This window comes from Eptesicus fuscus, chromosome 7 (assembly GCF_027574615.1).
Source record: "Eptesicus fuscus isolate TK198812 chromosome 7, DD_ASM_mEF_20220401, whole genome shotgun sequence".
NCBI lineage: Eukaryota > Metazoa > Chordata > Mammalia > Chiroptera > Vespertilionidae > Eptesicus > Eptesicus fuscus.
The window spans coordinates 22,448,782-22,472,975 of NC_072479.1; positions in this window are offsets into that span (position 1 = coordinate 22,448,782).

Here is a 24,194-nt window from a genome sequence, read left to right on the forward strand (position 1 = left end):
AAAGCAAAGGATATGAGCTGGAAGGATGACAACATGGTAGCATGATGTTAGAGAGAAGACCCAATATTCTAAATTCAGGATGGATTCCAAAGAACTAACAAGTAGCCTTATTCAAATTCGTAAGAGCTTTAAATAGGAGAAACTTACATACACAGGCAAAGCCACTGCTTCCAGTCAGGAAGAACCCACATTCCTCCCAGGACAGGGTATTTTTTATTCTTATTTTTTAATATATATTTTTTTATTTTTATTGATTTTAGAGAGGAAGGGAGAGGAAGAGAGAGATAGAAACATCAATGAGTGAGAATCATGGATCATGGATCAGCTGCCTCCTGCACAGCCCCTACTGGGAAGAGAGCCCGGAACCTGGGCATGTGCCTTGACCAGGAGTCCAACAGAGACCTCCTGGTTTATGGGTTGACAATTAACCACATAGCAACACTGCCCGAGCTAGTGTCTCTTTTTATATGGGGTTAATAATAAAACCATATGGTGGGTAATTACGTAGACCACCGAAAGAATAATGCATTCCTCAGTCAACAAATAACACCAGGCAGTTATCACACACTATACATTCATTCACCTCCTTCCTGGGGGCATGACATTTATCTTCAGGCAGCATTCCGTGTTTTTGGATAGCCAAGCCTGAGTTTACAAAGAGTTAAACAGTCACAGAGAATTAAACAGAGAGCCCAACATTTCCCAGACACCTTTGCTGTTGGAGACATATTGCATCTATAAGTGAGTTCCCCTACACATGGCAGGTCATCTAAAGAAATCATAACTAACTAAGCAATCACCATTAAAAATGAATTATTCTTGTCTTGTCACCGTGCACTTTCATGTTAAATTATCTCCTAGATATTCTATCATTTCTAATCTTATTTTGCAGGTGCTGGTGCATGATGCTTTTTTGATAGTAAATGAGAGAAAATCAGGAGAAAATGACATTGTACATTGTCATCCGATAAATCTTTTGAGAAGAACAGCATTTGAGAAATGTTTATTTCCACATTGCTGTGCCCTCTTGTACACTGCTATGTATTAACTGCCAAGCAATACTGTGATATTGTGATTTATAAGGCAAATATATATTTGGTCACTCAGATAACCAAAATACATTTCTCATATATATTTGGTCTTACTCCAAGGTTCCTGGCTCATGGTTCACAAATCCCCTAAAATTTCCTAAATGTTCAGAGTAATAAAGGTGTATTTTGTTATGTTAATGAGATGGTTTTTGGATCCCACCTAGGGATAAGGGCTGGCTGCCAGGAGAACCAACCATATGATTAGAGGGTTGGAACTTTCAGTCTCCCCCTCACCCCTCTACCCAGGGAGAAGAGAGGGGTTGGAGGTTGAATCAATTCCCAGTGGCCAAAGATTTAATCAATCATGCCTATAGAATCAAATCTCCATAAAAACCCGAAAGGACTGGGTTCAGTGAGATTCCAGATTGGTGAACGTGTGGTGGGGTGGTGCACCTGGAGAGTGCATAGATGCTCAGTGCCCTTTGCCTATACTTTGCCCTATGAATCTCTTCCATCTGGTTGTTCCTGAGTTATATCCTTTTATAAACCCGTATATAGTGCATGAGTAGGTTTCCTGATTCCTGTAAATTGCTCTATCAAGTTAACCTAACCTGATGTTAGGGATTTGGGAACCTCAATCAGAAGTACAGGTAATGATCTGGATTTGGGATTGGCAACTTGAGTTGGAGGAGTTGTTGGGACCTTCAGTTTGTAGCCAGTTGGTCAGAAGCACAGTTAACAGCCTGGGCTTGTGACTGGCATCTGAATTGAAGGGCGGTCTTGGGAACTTAGCCCTTTGCCTGTGGAATCTGATGCTGTCTCCAGGTAGATATATCAGCACTGAGCTGAATTTTTGGACTCTCGGGTGGTATCTGAGAATTGCTTGTTGGTGTAGGGATGCCTCCATACACAAGTTCAAATTGGGTCAAGGAACCCATTTAAAATACATAAAATAAAATATTAATATTATAAATATGCTTCATATTCATGGCTACTAGTGAGGATTAACATCATTTTTTAATATATTGTTTTTAAAAATAGGTCTCTATATAACAGTATTAGTGTATAATGGCATCATTCAAATATTTGAGAAAAATGTAGCAAATTTATATTCATTAAAATAATTTATCTGAAAAAAATACTTTTAAGTAATTCAATGCTCCTGAGTGCTGGGTGATAGTTTCTTTTAAATAATAATTAGATAAAAATTTAATCCTTGTAATTGCATCATGGAAAAATTTGTTATAGGTTGCATATAGAATCAATTCCCTTTGTTGCAAATTTTATCTTTCCTTTGAAATTACTGTGTGCTGAACCATTCTCAATAATTTTAAGGGACATAATTAAAGTTGTGTTGTCATCTGATGTTCAAGGGCACTACATATTGCTGCTTGGTTTATTTGATGGTTTTTGAAATTTGCATTTATTTCAATGCTTAGGTAGCTTACTTTATTTACATGACTAGGTAACAGTGTACATCTTCTCATATGTTGTAGAACACTGATAGAAAGAATGAGAAGTAAAGCTCATCATAATGATACTCACAAATGAAGAATTGTTAGTAAAATTGGGAAAAAGTTATGTTTTGTGCCACTCATATGAATTTAAAAAATACCATTACTCTTTAACATTGTAAAAGATAATTTTTCATAGCTATTTTTTCTTATATTTATCTGTACCATACATTAGTATATGTGTTCATTTATTGAAATACATGTAAGATTTATTTTGCAAATCAAGAAAATAGAAGCAATTTTGTTGGAATAAAGAGGAAAATGAGTGGAGGGGAATAACATAGCTTCTTTTCCTTCAAAGTTTTTTTCTTTTATTATTGTTTTGATCACTTAGTGTTAGAGAAGCTATTCTGGGGGGAAACTTTGGAAGTTTGTGTAGCACATTTTGTGTTGGTTCTTAAATTCCAAAAAATAGTCCAAAAAAAAAAAAAAAAAAAAAAAACCTGGAAAAGGCAATTCTCACTACCTATGCTAAAAACAACAATGTTGTGGCTTTGATAACATTGAGAGGCAGCCCTCTTGGTGCAAATGTAATCAGGGGTAGCAGCAAGGAACAGGCTGTTCAAGTGACTTGTTGGGCATTGTTCTTCAAAAGGGAGATCCAGCGCAGAAGCAGAACATGATGGGTGCCACATGTGTATTGTGGTTGATAGTTTGGGGTTACAACACACTTGTATTCCTTGTGAGATGTCATAAAGAACCTGGGGGTTCTGCATGCATAAGTGAGAACAATTGTAGGAGCATTTATTTATTGTTTCATTGTAGTTTTATTTGTAGCCAACAGATGATATGGTCTGAATTTGGGAGTTGTACATTTTAGCCTTTCTTAGTTTTAATATGAAGGCCGTGGACATAGTAGTCAGAATAAAGCCTAGATGCCAAAACACTGTGTTAGGATACTTGGTGTTAGTTGTCTCAGCGCCATGCCATAAAAAGATTTGTTTCTTACCCAGGTGAAGTCTAATGTAAGTTCAGTGTCTTCCATTTTGGTGCCTACATGCCAAAACATAGCCAAAAATTAAAAATAAATTAAAAAATGGAAAAGGCAATTCTCACTACCTATGCTGAAAACCAACAATGTTGTGACTACACAAATTTCCAAAATTATGCAATGTGGAGGCCATGACTTTTCTGTTTATTGCAGCAGAAGGCGGGGATAGAGGAGGAACACCTCTTCTTTATCAAATCTGTATTAGTCAGGGTTCTCCAGAGAAACAGAATCAACAAAACCAATAAGATATAGATAGATCAATGCATAGACAGATTATCTACCTATTATCTATCTATCTATCTATCTATCTATCTATCTATCTATCTATCTATCTATCTCTATCTATCTATCATCTGTCTATCTATCTATCTATCATCTATCTATTATCTATTTATCTATCTAAAGAGATTTATTATAAGGAATTGACTCATGTGATTATGGACATGCAAAAGTCCCCAAATCTGCAAACCGAATCAGCAAGCCAGAGCCCAGGAGAGCCAATGGTTTAATCCCATTCCAAAGGTAGGAAAAAATAGATATCCCATTTTGAAGGTAATCAGGCAGAACAAATTCTTCCTTACTCAGGAGAGGGTCACCCTTTTTGTTCCATTTAAGCCTTCAACTGATTGGATACACACCCCCCTTAAAGAATAGCAATCTGCTTTAATCTGTCTACTTACCAATTTAAATGTTAATCTCATCTAAAACACCCTTCCAGAAATACCTAGAATAATGTTTGACCAAATATCTGGGCACCTTGTGACCCAATCCAGTTGACCCATCACAAGTTTACCCCTTGTCATTTGGGCACCCAAACATATCTCCTTAACCCATACTTAATCATCAAATAAAGACAATACCAAGGTCATCATTCTACCTAACATGATATAACTATCCTGCATAGAAATGCACTAACTACTTTCTCAGAGGAGTTCAAGTCCTTGAGGGATGCTTACTTGTCTTCTTGGTATCTGTAACTTATAGTTATGATGTAAAGTTTACAATCTAATCTAATAATAGACAAATATGCAAATTGACCGCACCTTCGCTACACCTAAGCCACGCCCACCAGCCAAGCCACGCCCACCAACCAATCAGGACAAGTATGCAAATTGCCCCAACAAAGATGGCGGCTAATTTGCATATCAAGACAGCGTCCAAAAAAGCCAAGAGCTGCAGAAGGGAGTAAAGCTTCGAAGAAGCAAGCAAGCTGGGGGGGGAGGAGAAGGGCGGGGCAAAGGCAGGGCCGGGGGCGAAGGGAAACGTGAGCGGGCTGGAGGAGAAGGTGAGGCGGGCGACAAAGGCAGAGCGGAGGCGGGGCCGGGGGCAAAGTGAAACGCGGGCGGGCTGGAGGAGAAGGTGAGGCGGGCGACAAAGGCGGAGTGGAGGCAGGGTAGAGTGCAGCAGGAAATCCTATTGCAGGATTTTTCCTGCAACGGGAAAGCTAGTCCTATATAATAAAAGCCTAATAGAGTAAGTGTCCAGTCTACCAGTCAGGCGTTCAACCAATCAAAGCGTAATATGCCAATGATATGCTAAGGCTGCTCAACCGCTCGCTATGACATGCACTGACCACCAGGGGGAAGACAGTCAACTGGTCGCCCAGTTGCTATGATGTGCACTGACCACCATGAGGCAGATGCTCCGACTGGTAGGTTAGCTTGTTGCTGGGGTTCGGCTGATCGGGACTGAGCGAGACAGGCCAGACACACCCTGGAGCCTTCCTGTGGCCCCTCCCTGGCTGGCCAACCTCCCGGATTCCTCCCTGGCCCTGATTATGCACCAGTGGGGTCCCTCGGGCTGGCTTGTGCCCTCTCGCAATCTGGGACCCCTTGGGGGATGTTGGAGAGCCAGTTTCGGCCCCATCTCGCAGGCCAGGCCACAGGACTCCACTGGTGCACAAATTCATGCACTGGGCCTCTAGTACTTAATAATATTTTATAAAATCAATCAATGCCATATGTTACATAATGAAGAACTAAGGGAGGGAAGAAAATAAAAATATTTTCTTAAAATTATACAGACACATAGCAAACATTTAAAACAAAATAAGGAGAAAATACTCATGACAATCAGTCCTTGTTTTTGTAACTGGTTGTGTAATTGTAGTTAGTATTTATAACTGCCTTCTTCCACTACTCATTCTGCATTTCCTTTGGCTTCAACAAGCACCTCAACTGGTCATATTTCTTTATCAAATGGTGATTCAAATCCTCCTTTCTGAAGGAGTGGCAGGGGATGCTAGAAAATAGGGAGGCACACTTAGAATAGTTGGTTGATCCAATATGGTAGCTGAATTTTGATAAGTGAAAAATAGATATGAAAATCAATTGTACCAAATCTAGAAAACCAAGCAGACACTGTACTTTTGTGCCATTTGAAGCAATTTTTATTTGGAGATGAATCCTATGTCATTTGCCTAAATACAAATAAAACAAAACAACAATAAATATTTTTTATGCTTTAGTTCTAGTTGACTCTTCTACTGATTTTTGCTCCCACACTGATAACCTGTACACATTGGCTATTTTCTTAGGGATTCTCAAGTACTTTCACAATGTAGTCTATGTTAGCCATGAAGTGATCCAGGCTACTGACTAAGCAAGCCAAATGTCCACAGTAGACCCAGCCATCATGTAGTCACTAGAGGCCTGGTACATGTACACTAGTGGGGTACCTTGACCTGGCCTGCACCCTCTCGCAATCTCGGACCCCTTGGGAGATGTCAAACTGCTGTTTTCAGCCTGGTCCACACAGGCCAGGCAGAGGAACCCCACCAGTGCAAGAATCTATGCATCAGGGGAGTTTCAGCCCAATCCCTGCAGGCCAGGCCAAGGGACCCCACTGGTGCACAAATCCATGCACCGGTCCTCTAGTATGCATATAAGATCTTTGGTTAATCTCTTTTTTCCCTCCCCCCTTTGCCCTTCCTTCTGAGATTTATAGTCTGTTCAATGTTTCTATGCCTGTGCATTGAGCATCTGTCCCCTGGTGGTCAGTGTGCATCATAGTTACCGGTCAAATTGTCGAATGGTCAGATGGTCACTTAGGCTTTTATATATATATATACTAGATGTGCGGTGTATGCAATTCGTGCACCCTTTCCAATCCGCCGCTTGGACATCCCTTTCACAATCCGGGACCACAGGCTCCCAACCACTCACCTGCCTGCTGGCCTGATGCCCCTAACTGCTCTCCTGCCAGCCTGATTGCCCCTAACTGCCCTCCCCTGCCAGCCTGATGGCCCCTAACTGCTCTCCCCTGCCACCTGATTGCCCCTAACCACCTCTGCCTCAGCCCCCACCACCATGGCTTTGTCCAGAAGGATGTCTGGAAGACATCTGGTCTAATTAGCATATTACTCTTTCATTAGTATAGATTTTTAAGGTATAGTCAAGCAAGCCTCTTTACCAATTATTTCTCTTCAAGTAAAAGTAGCATTTGGAATTAAATAAACAAAAAGAAACATTCTATATGGACTTATTCTATTGTTTACTGACAGAGTATGGTAATTCTGTGTCTTCTTTCCATCTAAAATATCTATCATACAGAAATAATTGTAGGAAGCAGGTGCATTTCTATCCTTAAAGACTCTTCCTTCCATGAGTCTTGTGCTCTATCAAGACTAGGCCAACACTGGGTATGCTTAAAGATTTTTTTGCTTATCTTCCTCTATAATAATAATAACAATAGAAATAATATAATGATAATAATATTTATGAAAAAGTCACAGCTGAGAGGGAATGAGTGGAAACCACAGAAGAAAGAAAGAAAGGAGAATCATCAGGAAGCATGCTGACAAACAAACTGCAACTAAAATAACAAAAATTAAGGAGAAGATTTTACTATTAATTACTCATGTGGTTTCCTAGGTCTTTCTTTACTTTTCTATTCCTACTAGTTTGACTATAACAGTGAACTTCCAGATCATCTCTCTTTACATTATATTAAAAATTAATAGCTTTAGTCAACTTATGAAAAATTTAATTTTATTTGTCATCATGTGACTAAAATAGCAGACATTCTCTGGTTTAACATTTTTCTGCTAACCTTTCTTGTAATCAAGGCTTGACCTAATTAACATGCATAATAAGGTTCTCTCCATCACAACTTGTTCTATTAAGTAAGCTGTCTGGTTCTTATTCATTTTATATGTTTAGATAAGCAAATCCAGGGTTATATATTTATTATAAAGATTTATTTGGCATATAGGAGGATGTACAGGGTATGTGTGTGTGTGTGTGTGTGTGCACTAGTATGTCAGTGTGTATGGAATCTGAAGCAAAACAAGATTTAAAATTGAGATTAGACACAATAAACTATGCAATTAAGTTTTTGTTTTGTTTTGTTTTAGTTTTTCTGCTCAGCTTGTTTTTTCTTGACTTATAGACCTACCTTCAGGCTTTGTTCTGGAAGAATGTGGTTGATATCATTATTTTGTGACAATACAAATTTCAGTCAACATGCTTGGGTATGAACATTTCTTATACTGTATTTATCTGCTTTGATGTTTTTTACTCCTTCCTTAGAAAGGATTTCTTGTGTTTCTTCTCCATGATCAAAGAAATATCACAAACCACAGGGACTTTATATCTTAGTGTATAGAAAATCCAAAGGTATAAAGTTTAGAAAAAATTAAAAGAAACATCTGAGTAATGCTACTTTGTATAGCCTGGTGCTTCTTGCAGATTTATGTTATCATATAGGGATGATGTAAGTGAGACCAGGTTCATAAATCACAATACATTTCCTTGGTATAAAATGCAGTTTATAAAGAACATTCACATGTATTTATCAGCTCATGTTATAGTTACAATAACTCTAAATAAAGAAAAGTTGTGCAGATGTTGTTATCCAAATTTTATCAATCATAAAATCAGAATCCAAAGAGTTTAAATACTTAGTATTTTAGCAGTTTATGATTATACATCACCTAATCTAGTATATTTTAAATAATGCTAGTCCAAGGTTATATGGGTGGTAATGGGTAGTTCTTGAATAAGAACTGAGATTCAAAAATTGGAGAAATCAGATACATAGATGAGACCCAAAGGCCTAGAGTACGATCATATATGGCCAATGAAGCCAGTGGACAAAGTGATCTAGTAATAAAACAAGAATGGTTCAGATAAACAGAAGAATCCTGGTAATCATGGAAAAATGTTAGAAGGCTATGAATTGGGAGTGTGTTAAGTAATGGATCATGTTGATATAAAGGAACAGAGTCAGAATAGACAATATTGTTTTTCTATATAATTTATGGGCTATGAAAGGAAAAACTTGGTCATCAGATTTACTTGTCAAATCAATGTCTGACCTAGAACTGACTCCCAAAACTCTAAAACATAAAACTTAGGAAAAGAGTAATAATGGTAATTCAGGGAAGGAATTCGTATTCACTACTGGATAATATACATAATTTAATACCAAGATTCCAATAGGCATTGGCAGAGTGCTGGATCACTGGTCACTCAAGTGTGGCCTTGAGGAGTTGACTTATTGGGAAAATTCTTAGCTAAATAGAGAACGTTGGGCTAGGGAAGGCATAAATATAATACTTTGAGGTGTAAAGTCCTTTTTTATTTTTCAAAAAATATGACATCAGGTTACCCATTTTGTAAAAGATATATATGTGGACTTAATTCGGTTGAAGCTTGGTGGGGGGCCCAGACTCCTGCCTTCTCCCACTCCCTGCCACAGTGGCCCCTGAGGCACATTTCAGAATCAGAATAGTGCATGCTCTACAGAGCATTGTTTAAAAACAACTAGCTTACATGATTTCTAATCATACTTCCACTGTTAAAAATACTAGGGACTGTGGTTGTAGATTTCAGGCTTTTACATTTGCTAATGAGAGTAAGGGGGTATGTCATTCCTCAAGTGTATGAAGTTTTTTGTTGGTTTCTAATAGATCACTTGTAAGGGAAGAAGATTGCAACCCCTATCTGGCTTTTACTGGGCTTCTCTTAAGTTTGGGGATATGAAAATGAAATGAGGGTTAGACAGGCAAAAAATATATGTCAATGCTATAATTCCCACTTCTCTGGGTCAGAAGATTCTTTGTCTTCTAGGAGACCCAATCCTGTCCTCCAGACAGCCCGAGGAATTGGACATCAGCAGCAAAGCAGCACCAGCAGTCACAGCGAGTATGTATGTGGAGAAGCTGAGTAGCTGTTTCCCAACTGTGGTATCTTAGTTGTATCATTTGATATAGCAGTTAGCTTGTCATTTAGCATGCCACGTGAAGAGTCAGGAGACCTAGATCTGTAGCCCCAGTTTGCTAATTCTTAGGTCTTTAAACTTGGGCATGTTAGGTTGGTTGGAGGAATAAATGAGGTAAGTGGCAGTATTAATCAGAGTGGAGTCAAGTGATATAAATGGTATCTATATATATAAAAGGCTAAGTGACCAACCATCTGTTCATCTGTCCAACCATCTGACCAACTGACCAGCCAGTACATATGACGCGCACTGGCAATTAAAAAATAAACGTTGACTCACACATGCCGATACATATAAAGCTCTCGCTGGCACCAATCGCATGCATGTGTTTCTCTCTCGGTGGGAGAACCTTTCATTCCCAATATAAATTACCAATTCCATTAAATTAAACTTCAATTTGTAGACTCAGTATAAAAAGTGAAGTTGCTAAAACCATTAAAAAGGCCCAACTTCTCATTATTGATTAATGCACCATGGCATCCAGTCATGCTGTAAACAACATAGGTAGATTACTAAGAAAGATTATGAATTTGAAAGTTGCATTTGGTGGGAAAGTTCTCCTTCTCGGAGGGGATTTTTTACAATGTCTCACTGTTGTGCCACATGCTATGTGATCAGCCATAATACAAACAAATTTAAAGTGATGTAGTGTTTGGAGATGTTTCAGACAGTTGTCTCTTAAAACAAATATGAGAGGAGAGGATTCTACTTATAGCGAATAGTTAGTAAAACTTGGAGATGACAAACTTGATAGGAGTTTTCATTTAGGAATGGATATTATTGAAATCCCCTGTGAAATGATTTGTAACAGATCTATTATTGAAGCTACCTTTGGAAATAGTATATCTATAGATAATATTAAAAATATATCTAAACGTGTGACTCTTTGTCCAAAATATGAACATGTTCATAAATTAAATGAAGAAATTTTGGATATACTCAATGGAGATTTTCACACCTATTTGAGGATGATTCCATTGATTCAATGGATGATGTTGAAAAGGAAAATTTTCCCTTTGAATTTATTAATAGTATTACTCCTTCAGGAATGTCGTGTCATAAATTAAAATTGAAAGTAGGTGCAATCATCATGCTACTGAGAAATCTTTATAGTAAACTAGAGGCCCAATGTATGAATTCATGCACAGGTGGGGTCCAGCCAGCCCTGCCTCCAATTGGGGTGGGAGGAGCGATCATGGGCAGGGCCAGCTACAGGGAGGGGTCATGGGTGGTTGGCTGGCTGGATCCCCCCCTGGTTGAAGGGGACAATTTGCATATTAGCCTTTTATTATATAGGATGGGATCTTTGTAACAGTACTAGATTTATTATCAAAAGATTGCAACCTAACATAATCAAAGCTAAAGTATTAACAGGATCTGCAGAAGGAGAGGTTGTTCTGATTCTAAGAATTGATTTGTCCCCGTCTGACACTGGTTTCCCATTTAAATTAATTCAAAGACAGTTTCTTGTGATGCCAACATTTGTGATGACTATTAATAAATCACAAGGACAAACTCTAGACAGAGTAGGAATATTCCTACCTAAACCCAGACATGGTCAGTTATATGTTGCTTTCTTTCGAGTGTGTGACGTTAAAGTTAAAGTTATAAATACTCCATCACAAGGGAAATTAGTCAAGCACTCTGAAAGTGTTTTTACTCTTAATGTGGTATACAGGGAGATATTAGAATAAGTTTAATCAATTTATTAGTCATTGTTTTTATCAATGTTGTTTTTATATCATGTTTTTGTTGTTTTTATATCATGTCTTTGTTGTTGTTATATCATGTTGTTATTGTTTATATATTAATCAATTTATATATTATTTTCATATACATTTTTCTAATTTTCTTTAATCTCTGACACTTCTATTATAGAGAAAGGGCGAATAGTGATATTAAACTATTTCTTCTAATTAATTTCCTTTCGATGTGCACGAATCCATGCACAGGGACTAGTCTATAAATATAGGTACAACTACACCATCAGTAACCATAGTACTAATACAATTTCTTGTCTGCAAATAGTCTTTTCAACAACACAATTATAATAACAAGGTGCCTAATAAACCCTTTTCTGGGAGTGAAGAGATATTTTTGGGGATATAGCAGTAGAATCTCATGGTCCAATCTCAAAGGGTTCTGTAGGAGTAACTTTGTCACCTACTTCTATGTAGGTGGAGTAGAGGGAACAAAGGTAGGAATACTTGCTACACACTTTAGAGGCAGGCATGGGACCACACTCTCTAACATTCTTGGAAACAAAACACTTTTACTGTGATCCTTTCTTTTCTGCTGATATAATAAACTAGAGGCCTGGTGCATGAAAATTCATGCACTGGAGGTGGGGGGTCCCTCAGCCCGGCCTGCCCCCTCTCACAGTCCAGGAGCCCTCAGGAGTGGGAAGTGACCCATCTCACCTCTGCTGCTGCCACTGCCAGCAGCTCAAGCCTCGGCCTGCCCTAGTTACCTGAGCCTTGGGCTGACCTTGGGTGGCTGAGGGGACTGGGGGACTCCGGAGTGGCTGGGCCCACCTGAGGGCGGGCCTGGCCTTGCCGCATATCTGCCACCCCAGTGGGGCTGCGGGGACTGGGTGCCACCATCTTGTGGCTGTGGGCACCACCATCTTTGAGGGTGTGACAGTCAATTAGCATATTCCCTCCTTATTGACTGTAGGCGCTGCCATCTTTGTGATGGTGCGAGGGTCAATTAGCATATTCCCTCTTTATTAAAAAGGATGGGTGACATCAGGCCACAGAGAGCACACATTGTCATGATACATCAATATTACTTTGATTTTGTTGTTACTGAGAGGAAATATATAATTGGCCTTTCCTTATTCATGAAACCTTATCATTTGCATGATTTCAGTTTTCATTAATAAGGTATTTGATTGAGAGAGGAAAAATAAACTTTAAGGAAACCACATAATGAGTCATCCATGTGTGGAATCTTAGAATATTTTCTGGTAAAATATGATGGGGTCCTTCCAAATAAGTTAAAAGAGGGAAGAAACAATAGTAAATAATATTAAATATTCCAGTGGAGTTTGGGACACTGAGGTGATTGGGCTATTTGTTTTGTGATGTTCCCCAGGGTTATTTTGTTGAGAGCTTGCCATTAAGTGGTCTAATTGTGTCAGTGGATGGGGCCTTTTTGATTTGCATAATTTCCTCAAGGGACTGCAGCTGCTAATTTGGTGATTAATTATCCATATTACACATTGTTTATTTGACCATGCCTAGATTAATTTCTTTTCCCAGCAAATCACATTCAGATATGAATTTGCATATCTTGATTACATTTTAATGCTTTGGCTATCATTGTCTCTTCCCTGGACACCTCATCAGATTACAGAAGAGTGCTCAAGCAGAGAATGATGGAATGTCTTAAATGACATTGCACATCAGTGGACAGATAATGCACATGACTTATTTTTAATGAAGAATGTGTTTTTTCATAATCAAGTGAGTTATGATATCTAATACACAATATATTTTGTGTTTTTACCACTCCATTTTACTTTTATCAACAAATTTTTAAAAGTTTTTATTAATAGTTTAAATGTTGTATGACTATGTTTATCTCTTCACATGTCAAAATATTTTATTTCTATTTATCTGGAATCTTGTATTTTGTTGTCAAATACTTTCAAGCTGGGTTAGCATTTAAGGACTCTAAATAGATAATCTCCCATCCAATTTTTTCCAGCTTTGAAAATCAGTAGGATTCTAATAGCATTATGCGATAGGTTCCTTTTGGTCAGGGACTGAGACTCAATTTATCTTTCATTTAATTTGTCTAATAGAGTGGCTTTACTGTTGTTACCATTATTGCAAAAGTAGGTGATAATTAATATTCATAGGCATACTATACTGAGCACTAAACAGGTTCCAGATAGTATTAAGAATTTACTTGCATCATCTCTTTTTAGTTGTTTTACCATCTTATGAAAAGGTATTATTTTCCTTGGTTTTACAGAGAGATACTGAGTTTTAGAGACAGGAAGAAATTTATTCAAGGTAAGATAACTAGAGAATAGTGAAGACAAAATTAGAAACTGTCTCATAGTAGAGCCTGTGCTTTTAAGCAACTGTATGGATGCAAAATGCTAAGTGATAAATGTTCTTTACCAAAATGAATAAATGCTCTTAATCAACAATGAATGGACGATTTTAATCAACTGAATGGGCAGAGAACATAAGTGTATTAATGTTCTTAATCATCAATGAATGAATATTCTTCCCCAATTATATGGACATAGAACACTGCATGAATAAATGAATGAATGATAGAATACTGTTCTATACCAGAGATGCAATTGTATAAAGACATTCACTTTCAACCCTTCATCTCAATATCAAGGTAGAAACAAATAGGGTCAGGTCCAAGGCTTCCCAGCAGTAAGGGCAGCCAGGTTTGAAGTAGTGAGTAGGCTGGGGTGAGCACAGGTATTGTTCGCCTTTCCCTCAGCGCTGCATTTCCCAGACCTCACCCCTGGATGGACCGCAGAGGCTTGGTACTCAAGATACCTGCATAAAGTATAGCCTATAGCCAGCGTTATGGTTTTTAAACCTGCAAGTAAAGAGTAGCAACTACTAAAGAACTCTGCTGGTTCATATGCGGAGAAAATTTTTGATTCACTGGATTACTATTCTCTGTTTTCAGAAGAGGTATTATTCAGGCACTTGAAGGCCATTTCCCACATGCTGGTCCCTGACTGAACAGGGTGAGGTCTGCATGAGTTAACCTCAGAGCCTGTCCACTTGCCCACTTTCCCAGGGCAGTTCAAACCATGTTCTAGCTGTGCAGGGGTGTTGTGGAAAACTATTTCACATCTCTGTACTTCAGTCTCCCCATTTATAAAATGAGAATAATAATGCTATGAACATATTTATAGTATATTTAACATATAAATTATAAATTACTAGGGGCTCGGTGCACGATATTCGTGCACTGGGGTTGGGGGGTCCCTCAGCCCAACCTGCCCCCTCTCACATACTGGGTGCCCTCAGAGGATGTCCTACTGATGGCTTAGGCCCGCTCCCCACTCTCCTTTGTGGGAGGCAACCGGGCTGATCAGGGGAAGGCACCAGCCCCATCACCCCACTGCTGCAGCCACTACCAGTCACCACAGCCACGAAGGTGTTTTCATCAACACGGACTCCAGTCCCTTCACCAAGAAACAATGACAACTTTCTTTAGGGAGGGAGAGACAGAGAGAAACATCAATGTGAGAGGGACACTTTGATTGGTTGCCTCCTGTATGAGCCCTGACCATGGGTGCCAGGCTGGGGGGCATGCAGGGACCCCTGGGCCGCATGCAGTGGTGGCCCCCAAGGGTCTCCACACACCCCAGAGGCCAGCAGCCAGCCCCCCATCATGTGCGCCAGGCTGGGGGCGTGGAACCAAACTGCCTCTTGGTGCTGGAGCATTCCCAAGCGGCTGGGGGCACTATGGTGACAGGGGATGTTTCCACCCCGCCCCGCCCCCAGCCCCTTGGCTCCTGCACCTATAGGCTCAAAGTGGCCAGGGGGTGTTCTGGGAACCCTGCCACTCAGGACCTAAGCAAGGGACCTACAGGCTCGGACTGGCCTGGGTCCTGAGGATGTTTGCGGGACCCAGCCCCTTGGCGCCTGCACCCTTAGGCTCCAAGTGGCCAGGGGGCATTCTGGGACCCTGCCCCTCAGGACCTAAGTGCAGGCCTACAGTCTCTGATCGGCCTGGGTCCCGTGGATGTTTATGGGACCCAGGCTGCTCAGGACCTAAGCGCAGGCCTACACGATCTGAGAGGCTTGGGTCTGAAGGATGTTTCCCAGACCCCAGACTGCTGCAAGTGTTTGGGGGCGGGAACATAGAGACACGGGAATGTTCCCGCCCCGCCAAGGCTCCCAGTGGCCAGGGGGCCGTTCTGGGGCCCCTGCCACTCAGGACCTAAGCGCCAGCCTACAGGCTCTGAGCAGCTTTAGGTCCCAGACCCCAGACTGCTGCAAGTGTTTGGGGGCGGGAATGTTCCCGCCCACCAAGGCTCCCAGTGGCCAGGAGGCGTTCTGGGGCCCCCGCCGCTCAGGACCTAAGCGATCCGCCTGAGTCCGGAGGATGTTTATGGGACCCAGGCTGCTCAGGACCTAAGCGCAGGCCTACACGATCTGAGAGGCTTGGGTCTGAAGGATGTTTCCCAGACCCCAGACTGCTGCACGTGTTTGGGGGCGGGAACATTCCCGTGTCGCTATGGCGACACGGGAATGTTCCCGCCCAGCCAAGGCTCCCAGTGGCCAGGGGGCTTCTGGGGCCCCTGCCACTCAGGACCTAAGCGCGGGCCTACAGGCTCTGAGTGACTTAGGTCCCAGACCCCAGACTGCTGCAAGTGTTTGGGGGCGGGAACATTCCCGTGTCGCTATGGCGACGCGGGAATGTTCCCGCCCACCAAGGCTCCCAGTGGCCAGGGGGCGTTCTGGGGTCCCCGCGGCTCAGGACCTAAGCGATCCCGCCTGGGTCCGGAGGATGTTTATGGGACCCAGGCCGCTCAGGACCTAAGCGCAGGCCTACAGGCTCTGAGCAGCCTGGGTCCAGAGGACGTTTACAGGACTCAGGCTGCTCAGCACCCGCATATGCAAATTAACCGCCATCTTGTTCGCTCTGATTGGCTGTGGGCGTAGCTAAGGTGCGGTCAATTTGCATGTTTGGGTATTATTAGGTTAGATTATATTATACTAGTGGCCCGGTGCATGAAATTCGTGCACATTAAAAGGGGATTAATTAGAGGAAATAATTTAATATTGCAATTTGCCCTTTCTCTATAAAAGAAGTGTCAGAGATGAAAGAAAATTAATAAAATGTATATGAAAACCTTTCACCTGTCAGAGTTGGGGGCTCAACACAGGACCCAGAGTCAAGTTCCCACCCACCCACATGCGCCTCAAAATCACGTGAGACCCAGACCCGGCCGGCCCTCACCCCCATTGGGTTAGATCCAGACCCGGCCAGTCCCGCCATTGTCAAGCCCCGCCAGGCAGGGGGCATAGCCTCAGGTCCCCTGGCCCGGCGCCAGGACAGGGGGCATGGCCTGAGGTCCCCCAGCCCAGACCAGGATGGGGGGCATGCCTTGGGGTCCCCTGTCAAGCCCCGCTAGGTGGAGGGCATGGCCTGGGGTCCCCCATCAAGCCCTGCCAAGTGGGGGGGGGGCGCAGCCTCAGGTCCCCCATCAAGTCCCACAAGGCGGGGGGGAGGCACAGCCTCAGATCCCCCGGCCTAGCACCAGGAGGGGGGCCCAGCCTCAGATCCCCCGTCAAGCCCCACCAGCAGGGGGATGCAGCCTCAGGTCCCCTGTCAAGCCCTGCTGGGTGAGGGATGTGGCCTGAGATCCCTTGTCAAGCCCCACGGGGCCGGGGAGGGCGTAGCCTCAGGTCCCTGTTGATTGCTCATTAAGGCTCCTTATGGGAACTTGGCCTCAGCTGTGGGTGCAGCCATCTTTGTGACAGGGTGATGGTCAATTCGCATATTCCCTCTTTATTAGATAGGATAGTATTACATAAATTAATATATGCATTATTAAAATAAAAATAGTTAAAATAATATGTTAATAATAATAATATCATAGAGTTCTTTTTATTTTATTTTATTTTTTAAAAATATATTTTATTGATTTTTTACAGAGAGGAAGGGAGAGGGACAGAGAGCTAGAAACATCGATGAGAGAGAAACATCCATCAGCTGCCTCCTGCACACCCCCTACTGGGGATGTGCCCGCAACCAATGTACATGCCCTTGACCAGAATCGAACCTGGGACCCTTCAGTCCGCAGACCGATGCTCTATCCACTGAGTCAAATCGGTTTCGGCTCATAGAGTTCTTTTTAAGAAATGTTAGTGCTTATCAACTATTTGGACCATTGCCAAGTACTAAATATGTTAGGTATTATTATTGTCTCCAAAGCTCTTCCATTTTTGTTCAGTGCTTGTGCTAACTGAAAGCACTCCCATTTTGTACTAAGATAGCCAGTTTAACATTCAATTTCACTACCTCTACTTGGTGATTTTATGGAATCCATTACTCTTTTCTGCCAAATAAAATAATTATGGAGTTAATCTAGTTATTTAACTGACTTTTATTAAACATTTTCTACATGTGAAAGGACTTGAATCCTGACTGAAAAAATTTGTGATCTAGATAGAAAATTCATCAACACATAGATACAGAATATGCTTTAAATATTATGATGGTGGGAATCTAAAGTTTTCTGGAGGCTGACGAGGGAAATGCTTAACTCTGGGGATCTGTGGAAGAAGAGAAGTTTGAAGGCAGGGGAGGGAAGGGCACTTCCAGACAGATGTCTGTGACCATGAATTTGTCTGTGAATTTATGGAAATTTATGATACCAATATAGTACCAATAAAGTGTTCACTTCGTGTTTAAAAAAATCTTATCTGCTAAATTTGCACAATGAACTGCTGTTTACTTTTAAAAACAAATTGTTAAAAGAATTTTGACATAATGTTGGAATTTATACAGATCTTCTAAGAACATCTTGTAAATTAAGAGTCTCACAGTCTTTCTGCTTCTTCCGTGTATTTCCTGGGCATCTCGGCAAGCAGCATTTGGATGAGGAGGGAGAAGGAAGCCAAGGAATTATCTCAGCATTATCTAATGAGCTAATGAAAGACCTAGGCTGACACAGACAGACTCTGAGTGTATACCTTCTAAAGGGATGTCTCAAGATTTTATAACTTATTAAATGTAGCTAAAGGATGGTATGAATTGTGGGGAGAAGTTTAAAGTAATATCTTAGTTAACTTGAGAATGAAGGATGATGTGGCACTTTTAGATAAGTGAAACTTTGCCCTTTGTGTACTGAAAACATCTCTCTCCTCCTCCTTCTTCTCTCTATCTCTTTCTCTGTCTCTTTGAATTTCAAAATGTATTCTACATTGTTTTCTGTTTTTATAGAAGAGTTATGAGTAGAGAGATCTGTGTCAATTTTTTCATCTCGGAAATGCAAGCATCTGAGTTTTTTTGTGAAGACCAAATGTAGAAAGGTCCTGGTAGGATCCCTGGCACACTTTGGGTATGGACTTTCTATAAATTGTGTAATGGATCATTACATATCATGATAGAAAGGATCATCAACTGAGAGTTACGAAACATGGGTTTGATCCCCAGTCTGCCATAGGTAAGCATGAGCCCCTGACAAATTAAACCACCTCTTTGATCTTTCGTTTCTTCAACAATAAAATAGGGGTAAGAATATGCCTTTAAAGGGTTATTCAAAAGATAGAATAAGGTTAATAGCTGAAGATGCAATGTGATTACTGAAGTGTAAATTGTTGTTGTTTTTTTAAAGCAAAACTGTAAAGCATCTGTACGAAGAAAATTGAAAATGTGTGTGGTGAAACGGTTTTGGAGCTGATAGACTTCCACTGAATCTTGTCTCTATTTCCCTCTGGATATTTGGAAGGTTTACTTAACTCTTTTGAGCATTAATTTTCTTATCTAAAAGTGGAGGGTCATCGTAAGGACTAAGTAAAAATGTGTGGCAACATTGTATACACAGTGTTGGGTATAAAATAAATGTTCCTTAAATAATTCATTTCTTCCCTTATTCCACCTCTCCTCAACCTGGCTCCCTCCCTCACTCCCTCTTTCCCTGTCTTCCTTCCTTCCCTATTTTCTTCCTTTTCTCTTCCTTCCTTCCTTCCTTCCTTCCTTCCTTCCTTCCTTCCTTCCTTCCTTCCTTCTTCTTTCTTTCCTCCTATCCTCCCTTCCCTTCTTTCCATCTTCCCTTCACAAAGTCCTGACCAGGAATCACATCCAGTCTCTTATTATCAGTAGTCTCTTATTTAATATTTACCTACCACTTTTGCTCTACATCTCTGAAAAAAAGTTGGTTTATTTATCTAAAACCTTTAGTCATTCTTGGGCTGCATCTGTTTAGCCCTCCCAAATACTTCCATCATTTATCATGACTTCTACTCACCCTATAGGCTCCAGACAGGCTCAGCTTCCCTACATCAACTCTGCTCATCCTTCTCACCTCCAGCACCCAGGGTTGGTCAGCATAACTGCAGGTTGCCGTGAAATTCTGAGGTACCCTTCACATATTTCTTACTTTGTGACTTTACATAAACTTCAAAGCTACATAGCAATATCCACACACTCCCTGATGCAAGAGTCAAAGTGACTATTTTAATTATCATACAAGTTATTTATGGTATCAGTGTGGCATTTAGTATAGTCTGCTTTATGCGGTGTGTGTGTGTGTGTGTGTGTGTGTGTGTGTAGTTCTTGACTGTACTTTTTACAGATTTGTCCTCCAAGTTTTAACAAAATTTTATAAACCCTATCATATCTAATAAATTTATATTTATTTATTTAACAAATATGTATTGAATAAAGTCTATGTATTAGACATGTTCTAAGCTTGAGGAATTCATCAGTATCCCAAATGAGCATACTTACTTCTCTCATGATACTTACAGTCTATCAAGGGACAGATAAAAATACATCCTATATAATTAAAGGCTAATATGCAAATTGACCAAACGGTGAAATGACCAGTCGCTATAACGCACATTGAGCACCAGGGGGCAGACGCTCAATGCAGGAGCTGGGCTCACAGCTGGTGAGCCCAGTGGTGGTGGCAGGAGCCTCTTTCCCCTCCAAAGCAGCGCTAAGCACCCCTCAGCAGACATCCCCCAAAGGGACCCAGACTGTGAGAGAGCGCAGGCCGGGCTGAGGGACCCCCCCTCCACTGCATGAATGTCATGCACCGGGCCTCTAGTAAATAAAAAAATAGCCAAGGTAATCCTAGATAGTAAATAAATTACTTTTTCCCTATGACTGTGGTTTCTGCTCTAAAAAAAGGTAAAAATTAGATATTTTCTATCTGCAGTTTGGAGCTGTTTTAGGGACACCATGAATTTATATGGTAATGCAGAGGTAGGTGTGATGGGGCGTCGCCTTTCCCTGATTGCCGGGTTGCCTCCTGCCCCTGAGGGCTCCCGGACTGTGAGGGGTACAGGCCGGGCTGAGGGATCCCCCCTCCAGTGCATGAATTTTCATGCACCGGGCTTATAGTTGTTAATAACAATAAAAGTGAAAGGACTCCTTGATTAAGTGTCAGCGATCCTCTGTTCTAGCCACAATTTAGACATGACTTAGGTTGCATCAATTATTCTCTCTTACCCTCGGTGTCTTGCTTGTAAAATAAAGGAGTCAGTCTGGATGGTTACAAAGGCTCCCTCCAGCTTAGCATAGTATTTTTCTAAGATCTATGATATTGCTATTTATATCTAGAGGCCCCAACTGATCCATCAAAGTATGCAGAAAATCTTTGAAAAGACACTGTAAATGTCTTCTGGTAAGAGTTTCATTTTAATAACTATTAGGACAACAGGAACACTGTGTCTCTTATTAAATTTGTATGTTCAGATAGTATCTGGTGCTGATTGTATCTTTAGAATATAAATTGCATAATATAGTATAATAAAGCACAGTTTAGAATTGTTTTCATAACAGTGCATGCCATAGTACTTGGCCATAAAATAAGAATGGAAAAGTACATCTTGTTCTGTAAACTCATAATTTTCAGCTGTCTAGAAACCGGGTATAGAAAGGAAATTAATAAGAGAAAAACATTCCACAGTATGCATGTGCAGTTTAAAAAAAATATTATGTTCATTGTAGAAAGACAAATGCATAATGACATTCTTCTAGAATAGATAACCTAGAAAAATATTTGTATTTTTAAAATTTTGATTTTGCTAATGGTTATCACGTGTATTTATTCATTCACTTATTTTTTCATCCTATTAAGAAACATTTGTTTAGCAGTCAATATGTACTCAGTTCTACTTTAAGATCAGCTGACATGTAAATTCATTAGACGTTAAAAGGAAAGGTGGCCACAGAAGCTTGGAAGACATTAAGGATAAGTGAATATCTAGCTAAAGTTGGATACCTTTAATTTGAGTTTGGCCTTCTGTGGAATTAGTTTAAAAGTGATTTTTTCTAGCAGCATTGTTCAATTAACTTTGAGAGGTGATTTGTTACCAATGCCATATGATAGATAAACCATCTAAACTGGGTACAAAATGCTCGATATGGCAATGTTAATCCTCATTCTTGTCATTGGGACTAAAATTATGGGTTTGATTTTTCATGAATCTAGATAATATAATAATGGCATTAATAATATTATCATTTATTGAACACTTAACACATGCCATGGGCTTCATTCTTTGGTTATATAACTATCATTTTATGATATTCTTAGAAGAACATGGGAAAAATGGAAAAGTCATTGTCTTCAAAATGCTAACGTAGAGGCCACAGTTAAAATGGAGTGTGCTAAATGCTGAGAAGGGTGATATGGAAGAACACACTAATGGTAACCAGCCTAGCCTTAGAAAGGTTGAGTGGACAAATTTACTTATTATGCGTCTTGACTGCTTAAAATCTTTTAAAGTAGACATGACAATCTACAATATGCAGGTAAAGCAATTGAGGCCAGAAATTATGTGACTAGACTAAGGTCACACAGCTGGATCTTTAACTCCTGGTTCCAAAGCACGTGCTCTACTGGCTACAACAGAGATTGTGCAATCTGTCTCTTCTTCAGATGCGTGTTTGCTGATGGTCATGGGGAAAATGATTAAGAAGATGTTAGTAGATCAATAAAAAAGCAGAGATACAATGACAATAACTATAACTATATATATATATATATATATATATATATATGTAAATTTACACTCATATATTCACACATACACATACACATTCTACTTTTTTTGAGTCAGTGTACTCATCCTTATGCCAAAAGCAGTACAGTATAAGAGGAAAATAAATGGGCTCTTAAAGTCAGATGACAGGATTTAAGTTGCATTTCCAGTATACACAAAGTGAAACTGGCCACTCCCTCCTGTAGAGGCTCTTGTTCCACATCTGTAGAATGATATTAATAAAAATAATATTGACTATCCCTACATGGTGTATATTACACATTCAATAATGTACTTCTAAGTCACTGTAAACATTAAATGTTGTGCAAATATTAGTTTGTTTGAAAGATGGTGATTTGTATGAAATTGTCAGAGCCAATATTAACCTACCAACCTCTATGTTCAGAGTCTAATGTAGAGGCATTCGAGGCAGCAGCAGACATAATAAAAAATCAAGTGAATAATTACATTCCTCTTGCTAAAGTATTTTTTGAGATTCATTTTTATACTAATACTAGGGGCCCAGTGCATGAATTCATGCACCTTGAAAGGAACTGTGGGTCACAAGGCTGCGGTGGGCACAGGGGCAGGTCTTGGCCCATACTCTGTGCCCCCATCTGGCCCCTCCCACCACACTCCTCAGCCCCCTGTCTGCTGGAAGCCCTGCACCCACCACCACTGCTCCCACATGATGATGGTGCCGGCCTTGCTTGCATGCTGATGGTGATTTTGGCTGGTGCCAGCAGTGGGTGCAAGCAGGGCTGGCACCGTCAGCAGGTGCAAGCAGCGGCCACTGCCCCAATCGCCCCTCAGCAGTAAGGGGAGGTGTAGAAGCCCTCAGGGGCGATCAGGGCCGGCAGCCACGGCTCACACCCGCTGATGGTGCCGAGTGATTGGGACCAGTGCCAGGTGCCAGCAGCGGGTGTGAGCACTGGGCAGGACTGTGGCACACAGGAGCAAAGAATTTTCAATAACCACCAGAGGTTCGCCCCGATGACGGCGACCGGTGCCCTGCCTTGGTCTGGCATCCTCGCTCACCTGCTCCACCATCCCGCGACAGCCGATGCCCACCATGTTCTGCACGTGCCCCCTGGTGGTCAGCGCACGTCATAGTGACCAGTTGTTCAGTTGTTCCACGGTTCGGTCTACTTGCATATTAGCCTTTTATTATATAGGATATAGAGTAATATAGATGAATAACATTTTTTATGCAAAAGACAAGCTCTATGTTGTTAGATTCAGTGGTTATGTCGCAGGTTTTACCTTACCTATCCAGAGCTTTGACACAGTGATGACTCCCTGCCTACATACCCCTATCTTTATAGACACTCCTTCTCAAATCTTTCTTAGTGATTCCTTATCATCTCCCTTTTCTCTAAAAGCAAGAAGTGCCTGGAATCAGGCCATGGACCTCTTCTCTTCCCAGTCTATGTTTACCACCTTGGTGATCTCATCCACTCTGATGACTTTTCCATTTAGATCTTCAACAGTTATTTCTCCAGGACAGACTTTATTCCTCAGCTTGAAACTTATATATCTAATGGTTGATTTGGCATCTCTACTTGGATGTCAAAAAGGCATTTCAAATTTAACATGACTCAAACTGACCTAATGAGATTACTATTGTTCACTCTACTTGTCCTTCTATCTTCTCTCATTTAAATGAATAAAACAGCATTTATTTAGTTGTCAGGCCAATAACTTTCATGCAACCCTT